Genomic DNA, 20746 nt, shown 5'->3' with positions numbered 1-20746 from the left:
AAATTTTTTTAAAAAAATACAGTAATTGTAAAAAGAAAAGAAAAAAACAGAAAAAAATGTGACAAAAAAGAACCGTGTTGAAGTACAGAATATGCTAATTATTCTGATTTGACCACTGTATATCACCCTGTATCCCACACATATATACCATTACCATATGTCCATTCAAAAAAGAAAATATAACAGGAATGATCAGAATCCTGGCTACTCTGGAAGTGGGGGTAGAATGGTCAGAAGTTTGAAGCCAACCTGGGCTACACAGAAAGAATGGAGCCTGAGAAAGTTAAGAAGACATTTTCACAAGACAAAGGTTACGAAACCATTAGAGACATAACTTAGTGAGAGAGTGGTGAAGCACTTGACGGATGTGCACAAACCAGAAATTCAATTCCGCAAACTACCAATGAATAAATGAATGAACAAATGCATGATAAATAAATAAAATTGCCATAAAGAAACTTTTGACTCATACTAAAAATCTAGAAATAATAAAGATGAATATTGGTAAATTTTACAAAGAAATTATGAAATGCACTTTGTTAAACATAAAACACAAAGAGTTAAAAAAATACCTAAAAGATATATTTGATAACCAAAACCACAAAAGAGCATTTACCAAAAGATAAGGAAAGCAAATACTACAAGATAAATGAAAGAGTGGACAATTCCTATAGTGAAAGATGATAACAACTAGTGTGCTCTGAGTTCAGTGCTAAGCACTTAAAAGTCCAAATTGCGATATCATTATGAACAGTATTTTTTTAAATATGTATCAGTGTTGAAATATCTTTTTATTCAGTCTAGGAACCCCTGCTAAGAGAATGCTACTACCTACTGCAGGCAGGTTGTCTCACTTCAATTAGTGTAATTCAGATAACCCTGCACAGACATGCTCACAGGCCCAATGGATCCAGACAATAACTCATTAATGTGTCTTCTAGGTGATTCTAGGCTCTGTCAAGCTGACAATCAACACTGACCATCACAGGACCATAATGTTCAGGTCTTACAGTTATGTGCGGTACTTCAATATGATGTAAAACTATTCATAAACTAGACAAGACTTTATTCTTCCTAAACCAATGAATTGCACAGAAATCTCCATGCAGCCAGGTGCAGATGAAGACAATACATTAGAGGCAAAGACCATGAATATTTGAACAATTTTCTCACATAACTTTTCACTTCAGGGCCTATTGGAGGCCAATCCTGATATATACATATATCACCTCAGTAGGTCAGACAACATTCAGTTCACCATGGACAATTCAGGTTGCATTGTATATTTCTAATGTGTGTACATCATTGTCCCCTCTGTAAAAACAAGAGTACAAAGACTAACGAAATCACTTTTTAAAGCATCACTAGAGGGTAACAGAGTTTCTAACTCTAAAAGCTGGGTTCAGAATTACTCTTTTATATTGTTCCCCACAAATTAGCATTAAGGTCTGATACACTATATTCAGTGTAAGCTCAGAACCAGTAGCATATATGTTACATATATGTTAGTAGAACTTTCTAGAACCAGATAGCCCATTGCAAACAAGCTAAAGCAGAATTTACATTCGTTGCAGGGTAGAGACGCAAAGACCTCTCAATATACTACCAAAGTCCAAATTGAGAGTCTGTATTAATTAATGCACCAGTAGCAGGAACGATGTATCATGGAGCATCCTAAGTGTAATGTATTTTACAGGGAACTTTTGAAGGCAAAGAACAAAGTAAAACTTCATCCTGGTTGACAGTTGCTGGTAGAAGTAAAGCAAACAAGCAGTTAAATAGAAGCCAAAAACATGCAATTAGCTGGGACATTTTGAACTGGAGTTTCTAGAACAGGGTTAGGTACTTTCCCACAAGACTTATCACGGCTGGGGTAGGAAAGAGGGTGGTCAGTTTCAGGTTAAACTAAAGATTGCTCCAACTGAGACAAGAGGAAGGAATCTTTGTCTTGTCTCACTTTTTAACAAAAATTCTATTGAACTTTGATGAACACAAATGTAATACATATCCAGAAATGTTAAAGATTATAGCTCTCAGATGATTAAAATCGTGAAAATAAAACTTAAAAATTATCTTTTACTAACGTGGATGAAAAAGATTGCAGTGGCAATGCCATTGATGAAAGCCAGAGGTGATAAAAGAAAAAACTGAGACTAGCTCTTTTTCTTCACATATAAAATAGTTCCCTCAAAAGAGATGCTTGCCATGATGTTTAAAGACTACACACTGCCATTATATTACTTGGTAATATTTCAGTTCTTTGTGTGAGTATGTCGTTCTGAGCTTTGAGAGGAATTGAGAGGGATTTATTTGATATGTGATGAAGGTAAAATGGGCTTGGTTGTGCAGGCTCACTGCTCTTAATTGGCTAGATTACAAAGACACACACTTTGTCCAAAACTTTTGTCCAAAAGTTCTGTTGAAACACATTAGCACAAACTCAAATGACTTAAAATAGCATAGTTAGCATTACAGTTCTGGGGAATCAGTGTTTCAAAATAGTTTGCGGGAATAAAGTCAAAGCAAGGCAGGCTTTGGATAGGACTCCAGTCCTTGCGTTTTCAGCTTGAAAAGGTTAACTAAGGGCCTTAGTTCCTGGTCATCCTCTTTTCCTACCCACTCAATCCCTGCCTTCCTCTTAGATGGTCCCTTATTGAACACACTCACGCAACCCAGATCTCTGCCTCATCTCAAGACCCTTAATCACATACACAAAGTCCCTTTTGTCATGTTATGGTATCATACAAAGTCCAGGGATAATATGAAGGAATTTAGTGTTTACTATTCTATGACATATCTCTGAAAAGAGTTTAAGTACAATATTGTTTTAACAGAAGACAATTAAGAACAAAAAATTGTAATATTTCCAATTCATACAATAATAGCTTATAGTCATCATCCTGTTTTGCTTGCCTGTGGCTATGACAAGTACTATGACCAAAAACAACTTCAAAGAGAAAGGGGTTTATTTGGCTTAAAGGTCACAGTCCATCATCAAAGGAAGAAATTGAAGCAAAAGCTTAAGCAAAAACCATGGAGGAACAAAGTAACGCTGCTTACTGGTTCTTTTTCATGACTTGCTCTGCTTACGTTCTTATACAACCCAGGACCACCTGCTCAAGGATGGCACTTCCCACAGTGGACTGTGCCTTGCACCAATAGGAAAATGTCTCACAGACATTCTCATAGACAAACCAAATGGAGGTAATTCCTCAACTGAAGTACCCTTTTCCCAGGCGACTCTGATTTGTGTCAAGTTGACAAAATGTAGCCAGCACAAGCCATTATCATGAATATCTAGTGAAGGAAAATTTCACATTTTGATGCTGGAAAAGAGCTACTCATAAACAGTGTAGACATACAGAGTAAAAGTGGGGTCTACACAAAAACAGAATAGAAAAATATAAAACTGAAAGTTTCGTCACTGGAATTATTTATTTCTAACCAGAACGATATGTGGCAAATCTTAGGAAAGTGTATGTGGGTTTGAATTTCTGTGTACACATTTGCAGATACATATAGCTGCATTTGTATGCATGGGTATGGAGGCCTAAAGCTGATGTTTGGTATCTCCCTTATTAGCCATTATTTATCAATAAAGAGTCTCCCCAATCCCTGCTTATCTAGCTAGTCAACTTTCCTGTGTGATACCCTGCCTCCCCATTTGGAGATCTGAGATTGCAGGAAGCTACCGTGCCTACTCATCTTTTATATAGATTTTGGGCATCCAATCTGTTCTTCATTCTTACATGGCAAGTACTTATCCACTGAGCCCATCTCCCCAACCCCATGTTTTACTTTCTTACTTGTATAAGCCCCACATTATTGATTTCCTTAAAATGAGCATATATTATTTTGTCATCAAGTAAAAATTGTTGTAAATTGATGTAAGTAAAAATATAGTAAAAATTACTTTTCTACATCCATTTTGCATGACATTTAAATAGCCATAAATGATTTCTTTTTTACACCAATAATTGAAAATGAAACATTATCAATAAAGTAAAGGCAATGAGCCTATAGTCTTAGTCAATATCCTTCAGAAAGGCAGGAAGTTCATCAGGGAAGTATAATATTTAGTCAGTGTAGACAAGTAGAATGTACTGGTCAGCTCTCCAACATTGTGAGGTAATGCCTGAAATACTCATGTAAAATCAGGAAAGGTCTGCTTTGCTGATATCTACAGAACCTTACTCTGCAATGCCTTGATCTTGCTGCTTTGTGTCCATGACAGAAGGATGTGGCAGACATAGCTTGGATTGGTGGCTAGGAAGGAAAGAGAGGAAGGGAAAGTTTCAAGAAACCGAACTACCAATATTTTCAATGACCTACATCCTTTTGTGAGACTATAGCTTCCTAATGCATGTAACAACATCTTATGCTGGGTACAAAGCTTTCAATACATGAGCCTATAGAGTTCATCAATTACAGCATAAAAATGCACAACACTAAATTTTTGGCACCAAGTGATAACCTTAATAAGTGTTCTTACTTACTTGCTTGAGGCCTATTTGACTTGGGGCTATATCAATTTTCCACATAATGTTAGGAATGGGTAGAATGTGGGTATGTGGACAATAATTTTACTTTTTCAGCAGGAAGCCTACATCCTATATCATTGTGGGCTTCATTGATTTATATTAAGGAAAAATGAAATTAGCCTTCAGTAAAATCTAATGAAACAAGAACATCTACCATGTGAGAATACATTAAAACTTGATACCAAGAAATTTAGAATCATCAAACTACTAAATGTCTACCAGATATCACAACCTAAATTTAATCTGAACAATATAGCAAGAAGTCCATATATCAGTGTTGAAAACACAATACTCTCATCTTAGAAACAGACTTAATACTTAATACCAAGCAGAGTTCTTTTGCCAATTGACTAAGACTTTGTGTAACGCACCAGATATGTGCAGAACACATTGGTGTCATTTAATGTTAGAGTTCTTTACTCACAGCTATGTAAAGCACCAGGTATGTGCTGAACAGATAGCTGTTCATTTAATACTAGAGCTCTTTATTCATCCTTCACTTGATACACATGGAAGATCATAATAACAGACTTTTCCCTGGATCAGGAAAAGAGCACCACTGAGATTAAAAGGGCATGGACATTGAATGAATAAAGTAAAAATTTTGGAGAAGACTGGAAGGCATAAGAGCATTTATATTAAATGTTAGTAGAAGTCAGTTGCTAAGTTAGTGAATTATATTGCTGTTGTCTTACGCTTAATATTTGCTGTTCCTGCTGGAATTTGCATTTCCCACAGTCTGCATTCTCACTGGCTTAGGAGTCAAAAGGAAGCCTCGCTGGTGTCTTATGAATATCAATTTTTTACTAAAGGACTTTGATAAAACAGAAGAATGTCAATTTCAGATGGAGACTCTAACTCATGCAAGAGTACTCGGAAGTTTTAATGAAATCAAGTCTCAAGTTCAATGAACTATTTTTAGAAGTGCCCGGGGATGGCACTATTGATCTCAAGATGTGGTGAAGGGATACATGTGAAGCAGGGAAGGGAGAGACTCCCAGAAGCACTCAGCAATAATAAGGAGCGCATGACTGTTTTCAGCATTTGGTGCGTGTCTTGCTTTATACTCTCAAGAGCCTCATGAGGTACTTACTATTATTAGCTGAATTCTTCAAATGAGACACTGAGAACAATAATGACTGTGGGACTTGATGAAATCCACACAGCTATTAACTATCTCAGAGAGCATTCAAATCTAAAAAGAAAAGAAAAAAAGAAAAAAAGAAATGGACTCCTGAATTTAGGATGAGCCATACTTTCAACCTGCCTCCTTTGTTCCCACATTTCTGGGCCAGTACCCCCAAAGAGCTCTTTCCAGCACATACATTTTATGATGAAATGATACACTGATATATTTTATGATGAATCCAATCAGTTGGGGCAGAGAACATTTATTTTTAGCTCCTTAAAGAACTATAAGATTATGGAACCTGAATTCAATAAAAAAATCAACTTGGTAGTTGAGACAGTTGGATCTTGCTCTGAGTCTCTTACCTACTAATTTATTTCTGCCAATATATTTTATATTTCCTGGAATTATTTATAGAGTAACTAAAAATGACCCTAGGCAATGTTGCAGATTTAATTGCATCTTGAAGAAAAGCCTGAACTAGAGCCTCTCCTTTAGTACTGGAGGATATTCACACTAAGCGTTTTGAGTTGATTTTCTATGCATATTCAGAAAGAACCTCAAATCCCAACCTAACTCAGAAGCCAATGCCCACCAACCCCTGAATAACTAAAGATTTTCTCATTTTCTTTCCACTTACCTACTCAAGCATCTCTGTCACAGCCATCCAGTTGCCATTTCTTCTCTTGTCTGATCAGACGTCCTCATAAGTTCACCTGGAGCAATGAGTTTAAGAGAGAGGGTAGGTACAAATAGCACTGCCCCATCAGCTTCCAGGCACCATCTCTGTCACTCACTTATCCCAGCAAGGACATGTTTCCCAAATCAACCTCAATATAGGGCAGAGTGTGAGGGTGTCAAAGCATCCAGTGAATGTTCATGAATTTGTTCTAAATCGAATTAATTGTTAAAGGAGACATCAGTTGAACAGGAACAGGAAAGAAAGAAATCATAGAATATGTCAGGGTACAGTGGTGTAGGTTTGCAAATGAAGGCAGAATCTGACAGAGAGGGATTTGTATTGGAATAACAGACCAAATGGAATCATAGCACCAAGTGGTGCCATCGTGGACTAATCTTTAGGTTCTGTCAGAAGTGATTTAAACACTGAACACCAGTTTATGTCACCATAACAGACAGGATCCTTCCAGTCTCCATCTATGCCTCAGAGTTAACCCTGTGGCACAGCTCTCCAGACCCAAATTCTTCCCAGAGAGAGTGGTCTCCCAAGAGCACTGTCACTGCTAAGTTCACAGACTCACAGACTGACAGGAGGGAAAGGCTCCAGTCAGAGACAGCAAGACCAATTGACACCAGAGATAACCAGATGTTGAGGACAAGAACCCAAGCAACAGAAACCAAGACTACTTGGCATCATCAGAACCCAGTTCTCCCACTACAGCAAGTTCTGGATATCCCAACACACCAGAAAAGCAAGCTTTGGATTTAAAAATTCCAACACATGGTAATGACAGGGGACTTTAAGAAAATCATAAGTAATTCCCTTAAAGAAACACAGAAGAACACAGGTAAACAGGTATTGAACAAAACCATCCAAGATATAAGAATGGAAATAGAAACAATAAAGAAAGCACAAAGGGAGACTACCCCGGAGTTAGAAAACCTAAAAAAGAGATGAGGTGTCATAGATGCAAGCATCACCAACAGAATCCAAGAGATAGAAAAGAGAATCTCAGGAAAAGAAGACAGATTGAAAACATTGACACAACAGTCAAAGACAATGCAAAATGCAACACACTCCTAACCCATCCAGAAAATCCAGGACACAATGAGAAGAGCAAACCTAAAAAAAAAAATAGGTATAGAAGAGAGCAAAGATTCCCAACTTAAAGGGCCAGTAAATACTTCAACAAAATTATAATAGAAAACTTCCCTAGCATGAAGAAAGAGATGCCCATAAAAATACAAGAAGCCTACAGAACTCCAAAGAGATTGGACCAGAAAATAAATTCCTCGCATCACATAATGATCAAAAAACGAAATGTACAAAACAAAGAAAGAATATTAAAAGCAGTAAAGGAAAGGGGGCAAGTAACATGTAAAGCCAGACCTAGCAGAATTATACTAGACTTCTCAACAGAGACTATGAAAGCGAGAAGATCCTGGGAAGATGTCATACAGACCCTAAGAGAACACAATTGCTAGCACAGACTATTATACCCAGCAAAAGTCTCAATTACTGTAGATGGAGAATCCAAGATAGTCCACGGCAAAACCAAATTTACAAAATGTCTTTCCAGAAATCCAGACTTACAAAGGATAATAGATGGAAAATTCCAACACAAAGAGGAAAACTATACCCTAGAAAAGGCAAGACAGTAATCTTCTTGTAACAAACCCAAAAGAAGGTAGTCATACAAACGTAATTCTACCTCTAACAACAGAAATAATAGAAAGCAACAATGACTTTCCCTTAGTAGCTCTTAACATCAATGGACTCAAGTCCCCAATAAAAAGACTTAGACTGACTGGATACATAAAAAGGACCCAGCATTTTGTTGGAAACACACCTCAGTGACAAAGACAAATACTACCTCAGAGTAAAAGGCTGGAAAACAATTTTTCCAAGCAAATGGTAGCAAAAATCAAGCTGGAGTAGCCATTCTAATATCGAATAAAATTGAGTTTCAACCAAAAGTTATCAAAAAAGATAAGGAAGGACACTTCATACTCTTCAAAGGAAAAAATCTGTCAAATGTGACCTCTCAATTCTGAACAGCTATGCTCCAAATGCAAGGGAACCCACTGTCATAAAAGAAACTTTACTAAAGGTCAGAGCAAACATTACACAACACACAATAATAGTCAGAGACTTCAACACAGCACTCTCATCAATGGGCAGATCATGGAAAAAAGAAACTAAACAGAGACACAGTGAAACAAATAGAGGTTATGAACCAAATTGATTTAACAGACATCTATAGAACATTTCATCCTAAAACATCCTCATGGCACCTTCTCAAAAACTGACCTATAATCGGTGACAAAACAGGCCTAAACAGATACAAGAAGATTGAAATAGTTTCATACAACCTATCAGATCACCATGGACTAATGCTGATCTTCAATATCAACAAAAACAACATAAGCCCCCATACACTTGGAAGTTAAACAATGCTCTACTCAATGATAACTTGGTCAAGGGAGAAATAAAGAAAGAAATTAAAGATGTTTCAGAATTTAATGAAAACGAAGGCACAACATACCCAAACTTATGGGACACAATGAAAACAGTGCTGGGGTTGGGGATTTAGCTCAGCGGTAGAGCGCTTGCCTAGCAAGCGCAAGGCCCTGGGTTTGGTCCCCAGCTCCAAAAAAAAAGAAAAGAAAAGAAAACAATGCTAAGAGGAAAACTCATAGCTCTGAATGCCTACAAAAAGAAACTGAAGAGTGTATACACTAGTAGCTTGAAAGCACTAGAACAAAAAGAAGCAAATACACCCAAGAGGAGTAGATGGCAGGAAATAATCAAACTCAGGGCTGAAATCAACCAAGTGGAAAAAAATAAACTATACAAAGAATCAACAAAACCAGGAGCTGGTTCTTTGAGAAAATCGACAAAACAGATAAACCTGTAGCCAAACTAAACAGAGTGCACAAAGACAGTATGCAAATTAACAAAATCGGAAATAAAAAGGAAACATAATAGAAACTGAGGAAATCAAAAAAATCATCAGATCCTACTACAAAAGCCTGTACTCCACAAAACTGGAAAATCTGGATGAAATGGACATTTTTTCTAGACAGATACCAGGAACCAAATTTAAATTGGAATCAGATAAACCATCTAATCAGTCCCATAACTCCTAAAGAAATACAAGCAGTCATTAAAAGGCTCCCAACCAAAGAAAGCCCAAGCCCAGGTGGGTTTAGTACAGAGTTCTATCAGACCTTCAAAGAATACCTAATACCAATACTCTTAAAACTATTCTACAAAATAGAAACAGAAGGAACACTACCAAATTTGTTCTATGAAATCAAAATTACACTCATATCTAAGTCACACAACAAAGGACCCAACAAAGGAAGAAAACTTCTGACCAATTCACTTATGAATGTTGATGTAAAACTATTCAATGATTTCCTCCCACCCAAATCCAAAAATACAGCAAATTGACCATCCATCATGATCAAGTAAGCTTCATCCCAGGGATGCAGGGATAGTTCAATATACAGAAATCCATCAACATAATCCACTACATAAACAACTCAAAGAATAAAACCACATTGATCATTTCATTAGATGCTGAGGAAGCATTTGACAAAATTCAACACCCCTTTATGATAAAAGTCTTGGAAAGATCAGGTATTCAAGGTCCATATCTAAACACAGTAAAACCAATATACAGCAAACCAGTAGCCAACATCAGACTAAATGGAGAGAAACTTGAAGCAATCCTACTAAAATCAGGGACTAAACAAAGCTACCCACTCTCTCCCTACCTATTCAATAAATAATTCAAAGTCCTAGCCAAAGCAATTAGATAACGAAAGGAGGTCAAAGGATATGAATTGAAAAGGAAGAAGTCAAAATATCACTATTTGCAGATGATATAATAGTATACGTAAGTGACCCCAAAAATTCCTCCAGGGAACTCCTAAACCTGATAAACAACTTCAGCAAAGTGGCTGGATATAAAATTAACTCAAACAAATCAGTAGCCTTCCTCTACTCAAAGGATAAATAGGTTGAGAAAGGAATTAGGGAAACAACACCCTTTGCAGTAGTCACAAATAATATAAAATACCTTGGTGTGACTCTATCCAAGCAACTGAGAGGTCTGTATGACAAGAACTTCAAGTCTCTGAAGAAAGAAATCAAAGAACTCCGAAGATGGAAAGACCTCCCATGCTCATGGATTGGCAGGATTAAAATAGTAAAAATGACCATCTTGCCAAAAGCAATCTACAGATTCAATGCAATTCCCTTACAAATTCCAACTCAATTCTTCATAGAGTTAGAAAGAGCAATTTGCAAATCATTTGGAATAACAAAAAAACCAGGATAGTGAACACTATTCTCAACAATAAAAGAACTTCTGGGAAAATCCCCATCCCTGACTTCAAGCTGTATTACAGAGCAATAGTGATTAAAAACTGCATGGTATTGGTACAGAGACAGGCAGGTAGATCAATGGAATAGAATTGAAGACCCAGAAATGAACCTGCACACCTATCGTCACTTTATTTTTGACAAAGGAGCTAAAACTATTCAGTGGGGGAAAGATAGCATTTTTAACAAATAGTGCTGGTTCAGCTAGAGTTCAACATGCAGAAGAATCCGAATCGATCCATTTTTTATCTCCATTTTACAAAGCTCAATTCCAAGTGAATCAAGAACAAACAGTAATGTCCAAAGCCATACATACAACTGTGCAAAGCAAGTTCACTTTCAGAAAACTCATTTTTTGAAAGAATGCTTACTGACCATGAAAAATGACAAAATTAATGAAGTCATAGAACTAGATTATTAATGTGCTAAAAATCAAAAGGGGAAACTACGTATCAGGATAGCTATAGGTTTATCATTTTTGAAAAGTGGTAAGCTTGTGATCCACACTTAAGCTGTTTGCTTAATTCCATACCTGAGAAATATCCTCTTTTCTCATGTGTTTAACATTATCAGTGTCTTCCTCCTGCCCCATGACACTGGCATCATGCCACGGAAGAGAGAGAGAGAGAGAGAGAGAGAGAGAGAGAGAGAGAGAGAGGGGAGGGAGGAGGGGGAGGGAGGGGAGGAATGAAGGAAGGAAATAAATAAATGAAAATAAAAGCTGAAAAGGATTAAGCAAAAGTGAAGAAGAAAGCTACCAAGAAAATCTGCAACATTGCTTGCTAACCCTGCTCCTCTATAGTTGGAGGACAATCTTTTTAAAAAGGGGGGAAAAGGTTACCTTAAGAGACTGAGGGAAAAGCTGAGCTGGCAAGAATGGGAATAGCCCTTCTGAAAGTAGAGATGTCAAATACATCAGGTCCAGGAAGCTGTAGCAAAGGAAGTGTAAATCTTGTGAGACCAAAATCTCATCTTTTTTTCACATAGACTCTATCTCAAAAATAAATAAATATCCCAAAATAAAACAGCTCTGAGGTCACAAGTCTGAAGCCATGGTGTCAAAAAGGACAACAAATTATTATTACTATTTTATAATTTTTATTAATAATTTTATTTGCTTATATTTCAAATGATATCCCCCTCTACAGTTACCCCTCCACAAACCCCCATCCCATCCTCCCTCTCCCTGTCCTCCTGCCTGTATGAGGGTACTCCTCCAGCCAGTCACCAACTCCCTCCTCACTGCTCTAGCATCTCCCTATTCTGGGGCATCAAACCTACACATGACAAAGTACATCCCTCCCCTTGATGTCAGATAAGGCCATCTTTCTGCTACATATGTAGCTGGAGCCACGGGTCCTTCCATGTGTACTCTTTGGTTAGTGGTTTAGTTCCTGGGAGCTCCGGGTGTCTGCTTAGTTGATATTGTTCTTCCTATTGGGTTGCAATTCCCTTCAGCACCTTCATTCCTTCCTCTAGCTCTCCCACTGGGGTCCTGAGCTTAGTCTGATATGAGTATCTGCATCTGTATTAGTCAGGAGCTGGTAGAAACTTTCCCACTCTCCAAGCTTTATGCAGCCCTACTTACCCTGCCTCTACCCTTTAATAAAAAGGGCTGCTGTTTCACTGGATGTTGTCTAAAAGAGCTGTTTCACTTTCCACAATACAGAAGAACAGTAATATTAAAAAATCTTCTTGGAGAAGGCCACTCCTGCCTCTCCCAACAGCCCCCTACGTGCCCAGATGGCAATCCAAGGTTAATTCATTTCTTCTTTCATTCTAGCCTGACTTGAAAGATTGCTTGAATATTCCAAGGGCATAAGCAGAGCTATATTCTCTATAACCACAGAGGTTAGGTATAGAGTACAGGTCTTGGGAAGAGGACTGGATCACCCTAAGAAGGGGAACTAGACTAAAAATGGATGAGGAATTGGATCTGAAAGAGGAGGGTCAAATGAGGAAGGAGAGAGAAGGGGTCAAAGAAAGGAATACAAAGAAGGAATGAAAGGTCATTTACGTGGTCATAAGAAAACTAATACAGAATAAATACCGTAAATATATGTGTGTGTGTGTGTGTGTGTGTGTATGTATGTGTGTATGTATGTATGTATGTATGTATGTATGTATGTATGTATGTATGTATGAAGGCACTCTAAATTAAATCATCAAATAAAGGGGAGGCAGGGTCCCAGCTAGACAGCTCTTGTCACCAAATGAAACTTCCAATACTAGAAATGGGTTGTACATAATTGATTTTTTTGGCTTGGAAACCCCCAAATAATTCAAACTATTGCCAACGCTATCAGTTACTCCCCATGAACTGACAATAAGGCCCTATTGCTGAAGATGATGCCCAAATAAATCATTAAACATGGAGAAGTCAATCTGATAGCCTTCACCTCTATCAACTGATGTTCATGGTACTGGAAGGAGCTCTCCATGACACCAAAAGTAAACACTGACACAGCTACAGATCCTTCAGTCTACAATGGTGACTCCAAGATACATTGGTGCAATAGTAGGACAAAGCTTGTGGAAATAGCCAACCAGTATCTAATTTTATTGATGGCCTACTCCATGATATAGAACCCACACCTTTCCCTGCTTGGCTGGCCATGAATCTGAGACTAGATAGGACAGATACCTAGAGAAAAATCAAAAGGACGTAGCAACAAAATGCCTCCTAATGGCATCTGCTATACTTATAGATCAGCGCCTTGCTCAGCCATCATCAGAGAAGCTTCCTCCTGATGCAGATGAAAACCAGAGCTCCCAGGAACTAAACCACCAACCAATGAGTACATGTGATGTGACCCCTGGCTCCAGCCACATGTGTAGAGAGGAGGGCATTGTCCAGCATCAATAGGAGGAAAAGCCTATGGTCCTGTAAAGGCTGATCTCCCCAATGTAGGGGAATGTCAGGGTGTTGAGGTGGGAGTGGGTGGGTGGGTGGGTGGAAGTGGGAGCATCCTCATAGAATCAGGGGGAAGGAGAAGGGGTATGGGAGGGAGGGTAAAGGAGATAACATTTAAAATGTAAATACATAAAATATCCAAGAAAAATAAAATTGAATAAGCCAAAAGAAAGAAAACCAATACAAAGACTCACAGCCAGAAAAAAAAGCAGAGAGTGAGAGACCGTGGAACACTCAGCCTTAAGTGGGATGTCTTCAACAAATCCTTCCCCTTAGGGCTTAAGGAGTTCTGCAGAAGAGGAGGCAAAACAAGCCTAGAACCAGAACGGATGGAGAACACTGAAAGCCATGGTCCTTTATACACAGCACAACAGAAGTGCATATAAAACCACAAAGACTACGGCAGCATGAACAGGGCCTGCAAGGGTCTGCACCATATGGGATCCTAGAACGGAAAGAAGTGGAGACATGATCCTGTCCCTAAGCCAGAAGCTATCTCCAGTTGATAGGCACGTGCAAATAAAAAATTATTTTTCTGCAGGGGAGTCTCACTGAGGAGATAAGCCACTCTCAAGGAAGGGTAGGCTGCATACCCAGCAGTTCATGGCCAAAACAAAACAATCCCAACAGCACCTTTGAAGGTTCTGTGGATGATTTTGTCACATAATGGTAAATTAGCACAATCTTTTTTTTAACCTTTACAAATCCTTTTTGTGTATTTTATGGCTTCCAGATTTGTCTTTATGGAATTCCTATATTTGCAAACATGAATGTCTTTGCACGTATGTGTGTTTCTTGGGCTTTTTCTTTGGCTTTCTTCTGTTAATTTTGTCCTATTCTGATTTTTTGCTTAATCTAAATTTATTGCATTGCTATTCCTTAAATAGCTGTTTGTTTTCTAAAAAGAGACAGAAAGGGGTGAGGGTTAGGATGGGAGGGCTAGTGGGAGTAGCAGGGAGAGTAGGGTAGGGAACCATAATCAGAATATATTGTCTGAACAAAAACATATTTTAAATAATGGAAAAATAAAATTAAAAACCAGGAAGAAGATTGGGACCTTTCAGATCACCCACTGTTCCCCATTCACTTCCTGAATGTCACAGCTCTCTCTTGAGAACTCCACAGCATGGTGGCTATAAATGTTTCAGGGAAAGGTACCTTTTAACAAAATTTCTGAAGCCCTTCACTAGTGTGAAGGAGAACATGTGATTTTGAAAATACAGAAAAGAAATACAGAAGGGATAAATGAGCTGTGGCTTTGGGGGGAATTTGTGTTTATTCTTTTTAAATGAATAGCATTTTCATTTATGTGTATGTGTGTGAATGTTTGTATATGAGCATGCACACATGGGCATGCCTATGGAGGCGGAAGATGACTTGAGATTCTCTAGGGTTGAATTACAAACAGTTATTAGCCCCTAACTTGGGAGTTGGGAGCCAAACTTGGGTCCTCTGCAAGAGCAGCAATCACTTTTAAAACTGGGCCATCTCTGGAAAGTAAAGTTACAGTGGCTTAAATTACTTATTACCCCAAATAGATAGCTGGTTGCTTTTAAGACACAGTGTGTTTGTTGGTGTTTAACAAATGTGGATCACAAATTCACAAAAGTCTTTCTTTGAAGTATGTTCAATATCAAAGCACTTGGATGTTTGATTACAAGTTGTTGGTTTCCTGTTCTATTCTTTGAAAATGTCCTCTTGTCCTTTGATCTCACTCTGACACCCTCACCAACTTACTTCTGTCTTCTTCAGGGGTCCCTGTAGGGTCTGAGGTCAGGAGGATAGAACAGAGATCATGTGGCTGAAACTATTCTTCTCATGTTCTCCCAAAACACACAGAGGCAAACTGATGAAAACATTTGGATCTGATTTCCACAGGGTCTAATTTGGCTTTCAGATTTCATCTCTCAATTGAGATTTTTTTCACACCAATTACAATAGAAAGTAACAAAAATTAATGTTTTATATTACAAAATCAATAACTAAATAGCACACAATCATTTGCTTCTGGTATTGTAATATTTCCCCCACTGCAACATTTGCAGTAAACTGTTTCCTCTTTGAGTTCAACATCCCAGTTGCTTAATGCTTTCTCTGAAAACTAACAAGGACCAGGAGTGTGGTAGTCTTTGAATGCCCAGTGTTTAAAATTTTCAGAATTAGATTTCATCTATTTCTCAGTAATAGTTTTTTGTTTGCAGCAATGATGGATAATTTGGTCTCGGAAAAAAGTCCATGAAGCTTACATAGCAAATAAAAGCACACTGTATCTCTTGCCATCTCTGTAAAGAGCAGATGTATCTCTTACCATCTTTAAAAAGGGTGGTCCTCTGTAGAGTTTGTATCACAGTTGCAACAATATCAAAGAATAGAAGTGGAACCATGTTTATTATAAAATGTAAACTTTATTTCCTTTCTCAGAGGAGTCGGTCCAAGAAAAAAATGTTCCATACTATAATAATTTAAAACAACTTTATGAACTCCAAAAACCATAATTGTTTCCCTTCAAGTTATTTTCATGAAAAAATAGGGTGAAACTTTCCTAATTATGTAACTCTGCTTTGGGGATCAAAAGCATCATTGCTCTCCACACATTGCTGAACAGATAAACAGACTACTATTGTACACTTGAGCAATTAGTCATGGGCTTCTACTACAGGAGAAAAACAGAATTGTCTCCATGTCCTCTTTGCTGTTAGCCCCCGAGTCAGATTAGCATCTTGAACACTTAGCGAAAAGGACTCAATTATCCAGCCCTTAGATGCCTACCTTTTGCTGACTCTTTATGAGGGGACAGTCTCGATACAGCACTGCCAACTGGGAAACCTGGGACTGATTTAGAGTATCTCTTATATTCTTAGAACTTGAGGAAATGACAAAGGTCAGTTGCCAACTTAAAGAGGACAGAAGTCACGGCTTACAAACAAACAAAGGAAGTTCCTTAGCAATAAGACCATTTAAAACATATGCCAATAAAATGTTCAAAGAACCTCCACAGGCCTCCAAAGATAAACACATGATTTCTTTTGTTTTGAAAAGCTTCGTGTACCTGCACCTTTAAACTCAAATGAACAAACAAATAAAAGATGTTAACAGTTTCTTTCCGCTAAGGAACTATCATTCCAGCAAAGGGAGGCAAACAGTAAATTCTTAGGATGATAATTAAGGTCTGTGGTATGCTAAAAGGTGACATATTTTATAGGGTAAGTGGTAGAGAATACGAATCTCAGTACAGGAGTACTGGCCACCATAAGTTGGACGCTTATCAGATTACCTTGACCAGTCAGGCTGTTTCCTTCTGAACACTCAGGGTCAGAGTTCTCATCATGACAGTGGGGAGCACTTCAGTTGGGAGGCTGTCTGGTATATTCCAGAAACAGAAGATTGCCCTGGCTTAAGCAAAATGGTGGGTATAGGACATCCAGAGGGACAGGGTTACAGGAAGGAAAACAGAAAGTACAACATCCAAGGCTGGCAAGAAGAAGCCAGTGTGGCCAGAGAGGGCTACATGAGGTCTGAGAATTCAAAGAACAGATCAAAGAAGCCTTGCAGGCCCCAGGGAAGCCAGCTCCACAGGAAGTGGTCTGGAGATCACTTGTAAAACAGTGAGCAGACTTGATGAATTAAATGTCAGCCTGGTAAAGGGAAGAACTTGAGTCTAGTTCCCAGCTTTCCCTAGCCCAGACTACACTGGGATGATTTTTAACAGAAGATTTTCTTAAGCATTTGTCCAGCACAGGAAGGAAGTGACAGCACATCATTTTTTCTGACAAAAGCCAGCTCCAATGGGTCTAGATTATGTTAGAAATAAAAAATTCCGGAAAAGGGAAGAATTTGCATCAAGACACATGATGATTTGCATTTCATATTTAGCACATCTTCTTTCCCTACTCTATAAGTATGTATTAAAACTGTGACAGATATTATCTATAAATCTACTGGTGAAGAAGGAAAAACCTGGAGACTTAATAAAAGTGAAAATGAGGTAACCATACTACACTTGTGCTAATAAACTTAAGAAAGGGCCATTTTATACATGTCAAACTGCTGTGGTCTGCCAAATCCCCTATTGGGATGGTAATTACCAGACTGAGATCCTTAAATCAGCAAAACAAGCATTTAGCTATTTTCCTCAGCCTGAAAAGTTTTTTCTGTTTGTTGTTGTTGTTGTTTTGTTTTTTACATTTCAATTTTTTTCTTTAAAAAAAGTGAGTTGTGTACAGGGCGGTTAAATGATTTATAGACAAGGGGAAAAAAACTGTGCTAGAAGCAACTTTTTCGTCATGTTCATCTTCTTCCTCATCCTCCTCGTCTTCAACTTCCTTCTTTTTCTTGCTCTTTTCAGCCTTGACCACCCCATTTCCGCTGCATCAGGTTTTCCTTTAGCTCTGTAGGCAGGACATCCTTCTCATACTCTTCAGCATGGAGGCCTTCTTCTCATAAAGCTGATTGTCATCCGCAGTGTCTCCTAGTTTCTTTGCAACAGTTCCAATGGATAAGCCAGGATGCTCGCTTTGAATTTTGGGCGTACTCAGAACAGAACAAGAAGAAGGCAAGGAGGCCTCTTAGGGGGCATTGGGGTCCTTGAACTTTTTTTTTGGTCTCCCTTTGGGGGTGTAGGTTTTCGTTTCTTTTCATAACGAGCCTTGTCAACCTTTTGCCATTCTTCAAAATTTCCCCTTTTCTTTAGCAGACATGGTCTTCCACCTCTCTGAGCATTTCTTGGAGAACTCTGAGAAGTTGACAGAAGCATCCGGGTGCTTCTTCTTGTGCTCGTCCAGGCAAGTTTGCACAAACAATACTTATGAGGACATTTTGCCTCTCGGCTTCTTAAGATCTCCTTTGCCCATGTTTAGTTGATTTTCCTCAACAAGGCACAGAGTCGCCCGGCACCTGTCCTGCTCTCTCTTGCTGTCTCTTGCTTGCTGACTCTGGCTGTCTCTATGGAGCTCAATGTACTGCAATGGCTCATTTTTCTATTTTTAAGAGTTCACTTTCTGGGTTCGGTTCCACATTTGGTTTATGAGAATTAAAGCTGGAAATTGTATATCACTTCAGGAATCATGATTTTCTTTTTCTTTTTACAAAGAGAGAGAGAGGACTTTTATCTTTTTTTAAATTTTTTATTAGATAAATTTCTTTACTTACATTTCAAATGTTATTCCCCTTCCCAGTTTCCTGTCCATAAGCCCCCATTCTCTTCCCTCCCCCTCCCCCATATGGGTATTCCCCCTATACATCCCCCTTATTGCCCCCCCATATTCCTCTGCACTGAGGGTCCAACCTTGGCAGGACCAAGAGCTTCCCCTTCCACTGGTGCCCCAACAAAGCTATTCTCTGCTACATATGCAGTTGGAGCCCTGGGTCAGTCCATGTATAGTCTTTAGGTAGTGGTTTAGTCCCTGGAAGTTCTGGTTGGTTAGCATTGTTGTTCTTATGGGGTTCAAAGCTCCTTCACCTCTTTCAAGACTTCCTCTAATTCCCCCCAAGGGGGTCCTATTCTCAGTTCAGTGGCTTGCTGCTAGCATTGACCTCTGTATTGGACATGCTCTGGATGTGTCTCTCCAGAGAGATCTATATCCGGTCCCTTTCAGCATGCATTTTTTAGCTTCATCAATCTTATCTAGTTTTGGTTGCTGTATATATATGGGCCACATGTGGGTCAGGCTCTGAATGGCCATCCCTTGGGTCGCTGCTCTAAACTTTGCTTCCATATCACCTCCTATGGATATTTTTCCCCTTTTAAGAAAGAGTTGGAGCATCTGCATTTTGGTCATCCTTCTTGAGCTTTCTGTGGATTGCATCTTGAGTAATTCGAGCTTTTGGGCTAATATCCACTTATCAATGAGTGCATACAATGTGTGCTTTTCTGTGATTGAGTAATCTCACTCAGGATGATATTATCTAGTTCATTCCATTTGTTTATGAATTTCATGAAGTCATTGTTTTTGATAGCTCAGTAGTACTCCATTGTGTAGATGTACCACATTTTTTTAATCCATTCCTCTGTTGAAGGACATCTGGGTTCTTTCCAGCTTCTGGCTATTATAAATAAGGCTTCTGTGAACATAGTGGAACATGTGTCTTAGTTATATGTTGGGGCATCTTTTGGGTATATGCCCAAGAGAGGTGTAGCTGGGTCCTCAGGTAGTACAATGTCCAATTTTCTGAGGAACCTCCAGACTGATTTCCAGAATGGAGGTACCAATTTGTAATCCCACCAACAATGGAGGAGTGTTCCTCTTTCTCCACATCCTCACCAGCATCTGCTGTCACCTGAATTTTTGATCTTAGCCATTCTGACCGATGTGAGGTAGAATCTCAGGGTTGTTTTGATTTGCTTTTCCCAGATGACTAAGGATGTTGAACATTTCTTTAGGTGCTTTTTGGCCATTTGGTTTAGCTCTGTACCCCATTTTTAAAAGGGTTATTTGGCTCTCTGGAGTCTAACTTCTTGAGTTTTTTGTATATTTTGGACATTAGCGCTCTATCAGAAGTAGGATTCGTAAAGATCTTGTCCCAATCTGTTGGTTGCCGTTTGTCCTAATGACAGTGTCCTTTGCTTTACAGAAGCTTTGCAGTTTTATGAGGTCCCATTTGTCCTATTCTTGATCTTAGAGCATGAGCCATTGGTGTTTTGTTCAGGAAATTTTCCACAGTGCCCATTTGTTCGAGATTCTTCCCCACTTTTTCTTCTATTAGTTTGAGTGTATCTGGTTTGATGTGGAGGTCCTTGATCCACTTGGACTTAAGCTTTGTACAGAGTGATAAGGATGGATCAATTTGCATTCTTCTACATGCTGACCTCCAAATGAACAAGCACCATTTGTTGAAAATGCTACCTTTCTTCCATTGGGTAGTTTTAGCTCCTTTGTCAAAGATCAAATGACCATAGGTGCGTGGGTTCATTTCTGGGTCTTCAATTCTGTTCTACTGATCTATCTGCCTGTCTCTGTACCAATACCATACAGTTTTTATGACTGTTGCTCTGTAATACTGCTTGAAGCCAGGGATGTTAGGAATCACGATTTCTAACCAGTAAAATTTCCCTTATAATAAATGATGATGGTAGTGGTGGTGGTCTTTAT

At 38.6% G+C, this 20746-nt stretch overlaps 1 pseudogene; it reads right to left on the bottom strand.

The window, feature by feature from the left end:
• Nucleotides 1-17857: 17857 nt before the first annotated feature.
• Nucleotides 17858-18508, bottom strand: LOC116904352 (annotated as a pseudogene).
• Nucleotides 18509-20746: the final 2238 nt, after the last annotated feature.

The sequence above is a fragment of the Rattus rattus genome, chromosome 6, assembly GCF_011064425.1.
Source record: "Rattus rattus isolate New Zealand chromosome 6, Rrattus_CSIRO_v1, whole genome shotgun sequence".
NCBI classification, from domain to species: domain Eukaryota; kingdom Metazoa; phylum Chordata; class Mammalia; order Rodentia; family Muridae; genus Rattus; species Rattus rattus.
The sequence above is the reverse complement of the archived record's forward strand: the minus strand, read 5'-3'. Positions and strand labels throughout refer to the sequence as shown.